This window comes from Asparagus officinalis, chromosome 10, assembly GCF_001876935.1.
Source record: "Asparagus officinalis chromosome 10, Aspof.V1, whole genome shotgun sequence".
Lineage (NCBI taxonomy): Eukaryota > Viridiplantae > Streptophyta > Magnoliopsida > Asparagales > Asparagaceae > Asparagus > Asparagus officinalis.
In genome coordinates, this window is record NC_033803.1 from 29,573,697 (window position 1) to 29,584,060 (window position 10,364).

General features: G+C 36.6%; 1 long non-coding RNA gene across 1 annotated transcript; it reads left to right on the forward strand.

Moving 5' to 3' along the window:
- LOC109825071 lies at positions 2,359–8,882 on the forward strand. Its single transcript, XR_002242891.1, has 2 exons — positions 2,359–3,298; positions 8,640–8,882. It is a non-coding gene; the product is annotated as an uncharacterized LOC109825071 (long non-coding RNA).

Below are 10,364 nucleotides of genomic sequence, written 5' to 3' on the forward strand. Positions count from 1 at the left end.
AACGCCAGTCAACGCGTTGCAACCAAAGTCAACGTTTGACGATTCAAAACCCTAAGGGTCATGTAAGGATCATAAAATTTTGATACCAGTAAAAAAATAATAATAATAAATTTTCCGGTATTTTAAAATATTCTATTATTATTTTTAAAAGAGTATTTGTATTTTCTTGGCCTTCTAGAATATTCTATGATTTAAAAATCTGATTTTTATATTTATTAATGATTTTGAAAATTTTAAATTAAATAGTTAGGTGAAAACTTTCAAATAAATAATTGTTTTATTATTATTATTGTTATATTATCATTGTTAATTTTTACAAGAAATTTCCCTAATTATTTCTATTTTCCCTAATTTTTTTTTTGTTGTTGTTAATAAATACCTATTAATCCCTAACCCTAATCCATACCCTAAAAATACCCTCTCTTTCTTCCCCTCTCTTTACACAGCCGCCACACCCCTCTCTTTCTCTCTCTCTCTCTCTCCTCTCTTCATCTCTCTTCTCCTTCATCTCTCTCACCCAACCAAGCCAACAACTTCTTCGGCAACCCCACGCCCTCCAAAACCTCACCTCCGAGCCTGCCTCGTCTCCGTCCTCTCCCGCCGATCTTCCTCGACGCCACCGCCTGGAGAGCCGTAATCCACCGTCGCTGAGCCGCCTTTGACCGGAGCACGTCGCCGTCCAGCCACGAACCTCACCACCTTCGTCACCTTCCCCGCCTCCTCCGTCCTCTCCCGCCGATCTTCCTCGACGCCACCGCCTGGAGAGCCGTAATCCACCGTCGCTGAGCCGCCTTTGACCGGAGCACGTCGCCGTCCAGCCACGAACCTCACCACCTTCGTCACCTTCCCCGCCTCCTCCGTCTAGCCACCACGCCGGCCTCTCCATCCCCCTGACGCGTCGCTGTCCAGACCCGCTGCCCTCTGACGACCATCGCCTCCATCGCACGCCATATGTTCGACGGTATGCCAACAGCCCCCGTTGAGCCCCTCAGTGATGACAACCGCCATCGTCGTCCCTAAACATCACCATCACCCTCTCGACGGCAAGCATTTTTGTCATGCTTTTGTTAAATTCGTTCTCAATATTATTATTATGCAAGCATTTCTTATCTTTTCAATTCTTTTATTTTTCCATATACTTCAATACATGCACATAATAGGAGCTTGATTACCATCTTTAAGCAAGCAACTTTCCAACTAATTCTTTTTTTAGAGTATGGCTTTATTTGGAGGGCCCACAGCGAATTTGGGAAGCCTACAACGACCTTTGGAGCATAGAAGTAAAAGGATTAAATTTTTTTATTAAGAGGGATGACATCGGTGGGTTATATATGTTTGGTTTTTAAAGGTCCAATCTGTTAAGATCGTCATTATCAGTCATTCACATGTTAAGTACCATATTCAGCTTTGAGGTATGACGTATGAACTAATTTTTATTTTCCCCACAGACTAGTCGACCAAAATTACATGATTATATAAGTCTAATCGCTGTTTTAAAAAGTCTTTATGAGGGTAATAGCAATTGATAAATAATTATGATGAATTGTGATTTGCATTAATCACACGATTTGTAACATTAGCTTTCATAAGGGATCCTTAAAGCATAAGAAAATTGATTGATTTGGAGAAGTGTATGTTGACTGAAACCGTATAACCCAGCACATTAACAATTTAGCAGGCCTTTTGATCCTTGAGTACGACCCGGCTGAGAGAAGTCCACTTGTGCTAGGTTACAGTTTGTTTCCAAAAGTGAAGCATGTTCTCTAATGATAGTATAAGTAGCAATGACATTTATGTCTAGAGATTATAAGCTTTTAGCCGAAACCTCATCGAAATCTCATTTGCTTTATGTGACCCACCTACCTAATTTCACAATAAGACACTAAGTGATGTTTAATAAAATTCAAACGACAACTACCTTATCCTTATGAGATACTATACTGAATACAATATTGCCTCTATTTGTAACTTTTTCCTATGTGTACTTGTAAAGCTATGATTTTGATACACTCCTTTCTTTGTAAACTCTTCCTGTATGCTCTATACACAAAGTTCTTGTACTTTTGTACACTCTGTATAATCAACGCTGTCAATACTCACTAACTATTAAAGAAGGCAAGATTAAGTGGCAAACCATTATGACTTGATGATGAGTTGATGACGTTTTATGTGTGAGACTGTGCATGAAGACGACTCCTGTTAAAAATATGATATGTAAGCGTGCTTTCATAGCATGGCTATGTTCTCGATATCGACATCCCGATATGAGATTTTTCCTTGGCTATTTACTATTATAGCATCGACTAGACGATGCACCTATCTTGATTTGGACATGTTCTGGGTCACGGTTATTATCATAGTTTTACAGAAGTCGTTCCACGGTAACTCTGTGGTTAGTGCACAACATTTCATGCACAGTCACTTAAAAATTTAATCGACAAATATGGGGTGTATAAGGGGAATTAGACGGAGAATATAGCATGTATATAAACGGGCATATGCGCATTCCTGATATCCTGAGTTATATATATACATGGGCCAAAGAGCCAATTCCTGACTTGAAGCCGTGTTCCCGGGACGGTTTACGGGGAACCGATTTATATACATGAAAATATTTTTCTCTAATTCAAATAACATGTAAAATAAGAATAATGTGCTTATATGCTTTGTGACAGATTTGGCATGCACGACATGTCCTGGATGAGGTTTTGGTGATGTATATTTGTATTGTTTGTTTATAGAATTTTGGGAGTTGAAATTTAGAGATTTACAATTTGAGATATATGGTATATACGAGGGTTTCCTTGTTTGGATTATTCCCTCGACGTACTCATCTCATGTTGTGGGTTTCTAAATCTTAACTCCTTTTAGTATAGGGTATAAGATATGTGCTTGAGGTAGACCACGATTGATATATACAATTAGCAATTTTCCCCAGTCATCTTTAATTGAGCTTTCATCATATTTTGGTTTATAAGATAGGCATTTTCTTTTATCACTGAAAATTTAGAATTTATCTTTTCTTTATATCTATCATTTATACTTACACGCTCACAATTTCCTCATTTTACATGCTTGCTGGGAGTTTTCTGACTCCCCTGGGGTTTGCATGCCCCAGACTTGGGAATTATTCTTTCTTCGCAGGATCAATGGTACTTTAAGGATTAAGACCAGCGACAGTGATCACTTTCTCTCTATTCACTTTCTCAGCTTCAGCTATCGAGTCTTTCTTGTATTCACTTGTAGTATTCCAGACTAAGATGTATTTTCCTCTCCTACTTTGAAGAGTTTTGGACATGTAAGAGAACTTGTCTTTTCAGAATTTTCTTTATCTATCTAGTTTCCTTTGCTATTTTAGTTACATGCTCTATGTAGTAGTTCTTTTAGCAATATATTTGTATATAGGATGATTCAGAGGTGTGAATGTAACTGTATGGTTGCATTGCCGACCGAGTCACGCTCCAAATTATCACGTTTGGACCCGGGGCGTGACAAGGTTTTATTGGTATCAGAGCCTAGGTTTAGTAATTGTTGTCTCATCCTGTATACACGTACGAACTAAGAATAGACCAAAAATAGAGCATGTATAGACTAGGTTCTTTCCTTTCCAGAAATTAGTCCTTTAACTCCCAATACCCTGATTCTCAAGTACTAACCTTGACCAATCTCATTTCAGTCCAAATCTTGACCAATCTCATTTTAGGGAACCCCCTACTCCAGTTGTCCCTCATGTGCTTGGAATTTAATTTTGAGAGCATGATCTTGGATTTAGAAAATATGAATAAGGTGTTATTTGAAACTAAGTTAGAGGATCAAGAGTGAGAAAAAAAAATTTGTATAGAATTTGCATTTGATGTTGAATGAGGCGAGAAGATATTTTCATATTATGTCCAGATTAAGGTGATAAACAAGGTGGGTGAAAAAGAAAACTATTTGAGATATCAAAATTTTAGTTTGAAAGTTTAATGGTTGAGATATGCAAAGACCCGGAAGGAGGTTTGCTAGGACATGTGATGAAATAAAGATTTACTAAAGCTAAGAAAAGAGTTATAATGATATAAGATTTTTATAATGATTTTGATTTCCGATCGGACTTATTTGATGATTGAATATGCATGGACATACATATAGATCAACTTCGAAGATATTTGGTGAATTTCTGATCTCGACAATTGAGAATTTGTGAGCAGCGATGGAGGATTTATATAAAAATTGTACTTCATCTAAATTTATATGATTAGTATAAAATCTTTGGGGATGAGTTCAACATTTATATTAGTAGAGCAGTACAACAAAAAGATGACATCTAGAATGATATAAATTTTGAAGAGAGATATACACTATATTTGGACTATGTTCGAAGTTAAGATGAGTGGTACATAATTGATTGGAGGCATCTTGAAATTGAATATGACTTTTTAGCATTTAGATGTGCATGAGGTTGTACTAGGACAATGAAGGAATAACGACTCTACAGAATTTGAGATAGGGTGTTGAGAATGTGATTTTATCCAGGTTAGATAACTGGACTCTCATCTTGTACATAACTATTGGAGATTTTGAGATAGAAATAGGAGTCTGAGCATGTATTAGGCTCGTTCCCCTTTGCAATATCTTTTTGCGCTTACTCCTTTGATTCCGCATCCAACTTCATTCCTATATTAACAGTAAATTCTTTTTCCTTCTCAAGCCAATTGTATACGGACTTAGTCAATGTGCATAGATAGGGTTTTTGTAGACTAGCCCCAAGCTTCATAAGTTAAGTAGCATGGAAGTTTATCCAGCCACTAGCCCTCACATTAGCAGCAACTACAAGTTCATGGCTGTTCGTTTGGATGAAGTTATCTCAGTGAACGGATCATCTAAATTTGTAACCATTTAGCTCCAGCTAGGCTAGTATCTTAGCATCGTTAGGTCATGTGAGAGGAATGTTTTAAAGCTAACTCGATGTAGATATGCATATAAAGCAAATTCATCTGGTGATCTTTGTGCAATTGATTATCTAGATTATAAATACTGAGAGTGGCTTTCCTAGTCTCCAAAATCAGGAATCGTGTGGATGAAATTACATGATATTGAGGGTATATATTGGAGACTTGATTTTGTCAGGCAACCATGTAAAGTTAAGGATTTGCTTTGAGGATATTAAATGGCTATGTTGAGTAAATTAAAAATATATTCCTACGATTTATGGATTCTAATTGGATTTTTTTTATATGGTTAGGTTTGACTATGATCTTGGATTTAATGATTGTAATCTCTAAATTGTGTTAAATCGGATCTTCATTGTTCATTAATCAATTTGGGGGTGTGAATTTGGTACGACATTGATGAATTTTGTAAGTTAAAAATTTATGGTAAGAAGTGGTTCATAACTAGTTCATGATCTCTTATAGGGGACTTATGATGAAATTACATAATGAAAGCATCATCAGATCTGATTAGTTAAGAGACACAAGATTGGAGTAAACCCATGAGAACTTTATGGGGATTCATAATATTGGAATTGAGATGATGATTGGAATCTACAAGGTGAGAATTTATTTGGAAATTATAATGGATAAATCCTTGTAAATAGGTTTAGCGGGATCAATAATAAGTGTTGTAGATAGATTAGATTTGAACTTGATGGATTAGAGTGGTTTAGTAATGAGTAACTACATGATACTATTTGCTTATATATTAGGTTATAAAAATGATGAGGGATATGAACTGGTCCAGAATGTCTTGTATTAAATCTTTCTATCGTCACATTATATCTTTCAAAAAAAAAAAAAAAAAATCTTCCGAGTGATTGCATGTATGAGTATATGTAGTTGACACGTGAGCTTGGCATGAACCCGTGTTTGCTTGATATTTGTGCTCCTAGAGCATCCCTAAACTATTCAATACTGATTATGCATGGTGTATGATGTTGATATGACTATGTACTCAATATATGATTGATATATTACATGATGCTTGATATCTAGAAAAATATATATATTAATTCTTGAGAATTTCCATCGAAATATGATTCCAAGCACAAGTTTATAAGGTTAAGAAATACAAGGATATGAACTTCATGAAAAGTCTTAGGCTAGGATCTGCCAGTTTTATATTAGTATCAAATTATCTTATTATATGCATGTTTATGATGCCATAGTGTTGAATGTCAAGCGAGTCCTTCAAGACACCATTGTAACATTGATATTGGGATACATGTTTTAGTGAGAGGGGGCTCGTGATCTTCCTCCACTGGATTGTGATTGGTGGTGGTCCTAAGGGTGACGATCCTTAGGACCAAACTTGGGAAAGAATTGGTTTACATGTATCACGTCTTGACTGATCTCGCCGGGGATTCATGCTATGGAGAGTCATTCTAATAGGCGTATAATATCTGGTATGAGACATATACCACGAGAATCTAGATTTACGTACCACATCTCTTTATTACCTGTAACGTCTAGCTTCTCTTGTGCTTGGATTTAAATTTCGAGGACGAAATTTCTTTTTCTTAGGTGGGTAGGATGTAATAATCCTTTTTTTAAGTAGCAAATTAATTATTTTAGTGGTTAAATATGGATGCCCACATAATGTAAGGTAAATAAAAAAAAAAGGACGAAATTTCTTTTTCTTAGGTGGGTAGGATGTAATAATCCTTTTTTTAAGTAGCAAATTAATTATTTTAGTGGTTAAATATGGATGCCCACATAAGTGTTTTGTTCAAAAAAAAAAAAAAAAAAAAAAAAAATCTCCCTCAAAACCTCCGTGATTTTAACTGCCCACATCCTCCTCTGCCAAAATCTCCACTAAGATCCCCTTCCGCCTAACTCTCCCTAAATCCCTCAAATCTTGGGAAATACCTAACAAATCTTATCTCTCTAAACCATTTATATTTCTCTACCGATCTCTACACTTGATCTGAAAAAAAAAATAAAAATAAAAAGAGAAGAAGAAGAAGGAGAGAAGGCATCGATTATAGTTGACGAGAGAAGGAGACCGGCTATTTGAGGAGAAGGAGTTGTTGGTGCTTACGTTTTCAACGCTAATCGGCAAGCATATTTATTCTTTTAACTCTTTAATTGGTCTCTTTATTATTTTTCATAATTGACACATGTTCATCTCCTTGTCTGTTTTACAAATTTCAGAAAATTTCAGTTTTAAATATATTTCATCCTTTTTATTTGGTCTTGATCATTATCCTCAAAGATTGATTTACTTATTTCTGCAGTAGTTGAGATATATAACATTAGATTTTGAGGTCTGTAACCGGTTCCAAGTTATACATGTTGGATGTATGTTATGTTTCTGATTTTCGAAGTCTAATGTACCGGTCCTAGTGTCTGACTTTTTATACACGAGGACTAGATGTTTATAACTCATTAGGAGAGAAAATGTATACCTATGACAGCTATATAACATTAACGGCAACCAATATTAGTTCACTTATCAGTCTTTGAGTAGGTCTCCAATTAATAATCTCTATGACGAATCTTCACCTTGACAATGACTATAATGTTTGACCTGTTCTCCTTGTTGTCCTCAATTATTATTTTTATTTATTTTCATTTTTGTATTTTTTATATATCATTAGGAGAAACATCATGCTGATGACTAACCTAGGATTTGATAATGAACCAAGAGAATATCTCTGATTGTAGCATGCACCCAATCCCATATCCCTTGATGTGTGCTAAACTTTTCTCCTTTCATAGAACGACTCATGTTATTTCTTGACTGAAACCGTATAACCCAGCACATTAACAATTTAGCAGGCCTTTTGATCCTTGAGTACGACCCGGCTGAGAGAAGTCCACTTGTGCTAGGTTACAGTTTGTTTCCAAAAGTGAAGCATGTTCTCTAATGATAGTATAAGTAGCAATGACATTTATGTCTAGAGATTATAAGCTTTTAGCCGAAACCTCATCGAAATCTCATTTGCTTTATGTGACCCACCTACCTAATTTCTTAATCGACAAACATGGGGTTTATAAAGGGGAATTAGACGGAGAATATAACATGTATATAAACGGGCATATGCGCATTCCTGATATCCTGAGTTATATATATACATGGGCCAAAGAGCCAATTCCTGACTTGAAGCCGTGTTCCCGGGACGGTTTACGGGGAACCGATTTATATACATGAAAATATTTTTCTCTAATTCAAATAACATGTAAAATAAGAATAATGTGCTTATATGCTTTGTGACAGATTTGGCATGCACGACATGTCCTGGATGAGGTTTTGGTGATGTATATTTGTATTGTTTGTTTATAGAATTTTGGGAGTTGAAATTTAGAGATTTACAATTTGAGATATATGGTATATACGAGGGTTTCCTTGTTTGGATTATTCCCTCGACGTACTCATCTCATGTTGTGGGTTTCTAAATCTTAACTCCTTTTAGTATAGGGTATAAGATATGTGCTTGAGGTAGACCACGATTGATATATACAATTAGCAATTTTCCCCAGTCATCTTTAATTGAGCTTTCATCATATTTTGGTTTATAAGATAGGCATTTTCTTTTATCACTGAAAATTTAGAATTTATCTTTTCTTTATATCTATCATTTATACTTACACGCTCACAATTTCCTCATTTTACATGCTTGCTGGGAGTTTTCTGACTCCCCTGGGGTTTGCATGCCCCAGACTTGGGAATTATTCTTTCTTCGCAGGATCAATGGTACTTTAAGGATTAAGACCAGCGACAGTGATCACTTTCTCTCTATTCACTTTCTCAGCTTCAGCTATCGAGTCTTTCTTGTATTCACTTGTAGTATTCCAGACTAAGATGTATTTTCCTCTCCTACTTTGAAGAGTTTTGGACATGTAAGAGAACTTGTCTTTTCAGAATTTTCTTTATCTATCTAGTTTCCTTTGCTATTTTAGTTACATGCTCTATGTAGTAGTTCTTTTAGCAATATATCTGTATATAGGATGATTCAGAGGTGTGAATGTAACTGTATGGTTACATTGCCGACCGAGTTACGCTCCAAATTATCACGTTTGGACCCGGGGCGTGACAGACCAAATGTGAGTTTTGTGAGGGAAGATTGATCTAAAGGAGTGATCAAATCTCATCTCAGCAAAAGAGTATTCGGAAGTCATAGTAGGAGTTTAGTGTTTATCACTTTTGTTCATAATGATCGGGGTTATCCCTAAGAATATTACATTTAACATTCTTCCGGGAACTTCCCGTTACATGAATTATCCACCCCCAGCTTTCTTTGCAAAACTGGGTGTAATGAGGAGTACGTTATCCTCAGTCGCATGTTCGGGTTATCCTTAAGAATATAAGATTCTCCAGGAACTTCCCGTTATATAAATCATCCATCCCCAGCTTCCTTTGCGAAACCGGGTTTAACATTGTACTCAGTTGGATAATCAAGAAGCAGTTTATACTCATATACTCTTTGGAGTGTTGAGAAGCAGTTTATACTCGTATACTCTTCGGAGTGAGGGGAAGCAGTTTATACTCGTATACTCTTCGGAGTTAGGGAAAACAGTTTATACTCGTGTATCCAATGGAGTAGGGGAAAACAGTTTATACTCGTGTATCCGATGGAGTAGGGGAAAATAGTTTATACTCATGTATCCGATGGAGTATGGTCGTCTTTAATCGGCTTGTTTCGCCGTTATGACGCCGGAGTCAATTAATGCTTGGATCTTGTTTTTGACTCCAAAGCAACTCTCGGTGGGATGAAGAACCCTTCTGTGGTACGCACAGTAGTTTGGATCTGTAATTCTCTTAGCTCCCTCCTGATGGCGAGGAGGTATTTCAATATGGCTGTAGCTTCATCATTTTCGAAAGAATACTCCTTTTGAAACTTCGGATCGAGAGTCGCGTTCTCAGTGATTGTAGATGTCGTCGGTCGGTTTCTCTCAGCTTTCTTTCTTTTAAGAAAGTGTTCAGCTTGTTCGCCACGTAATTTCAACTCTTTCCAAGTTTTGGATGGTACGACCCCCAGGGCTTCCAGGACATCGATGGAGAGATTATTGTGACATGTTTGCAGGATGAACTCCTCTGTAACAGGATCTTTGCAATTTATTGCCTTGTCACGGAAGCGCTTGACAAAATTATCAATAGACTCTCCATCTTTTTGCTTCTCATCCAAAAGGGTTCCGATTGACACTTCGGTGTCATCATCGAAGAAATTACTGAGGAACAAACTTTCCATGTTACCCCAGCAATTGATGCTCCCTGGCTTGAGACGTCGGTACCAATCGAAGGCGGGCCCACGAAGGGTGCCAACGAATGACCGGACCATTAAAGCCTCATTTCCGGAGAACTTCTTGAGCCGTCATCAAAGCATTGATTTTGTCTTCAAGTTTTTGCATTTTCCCGTCATCGTCTTCATTTCTTTCTGAATGATG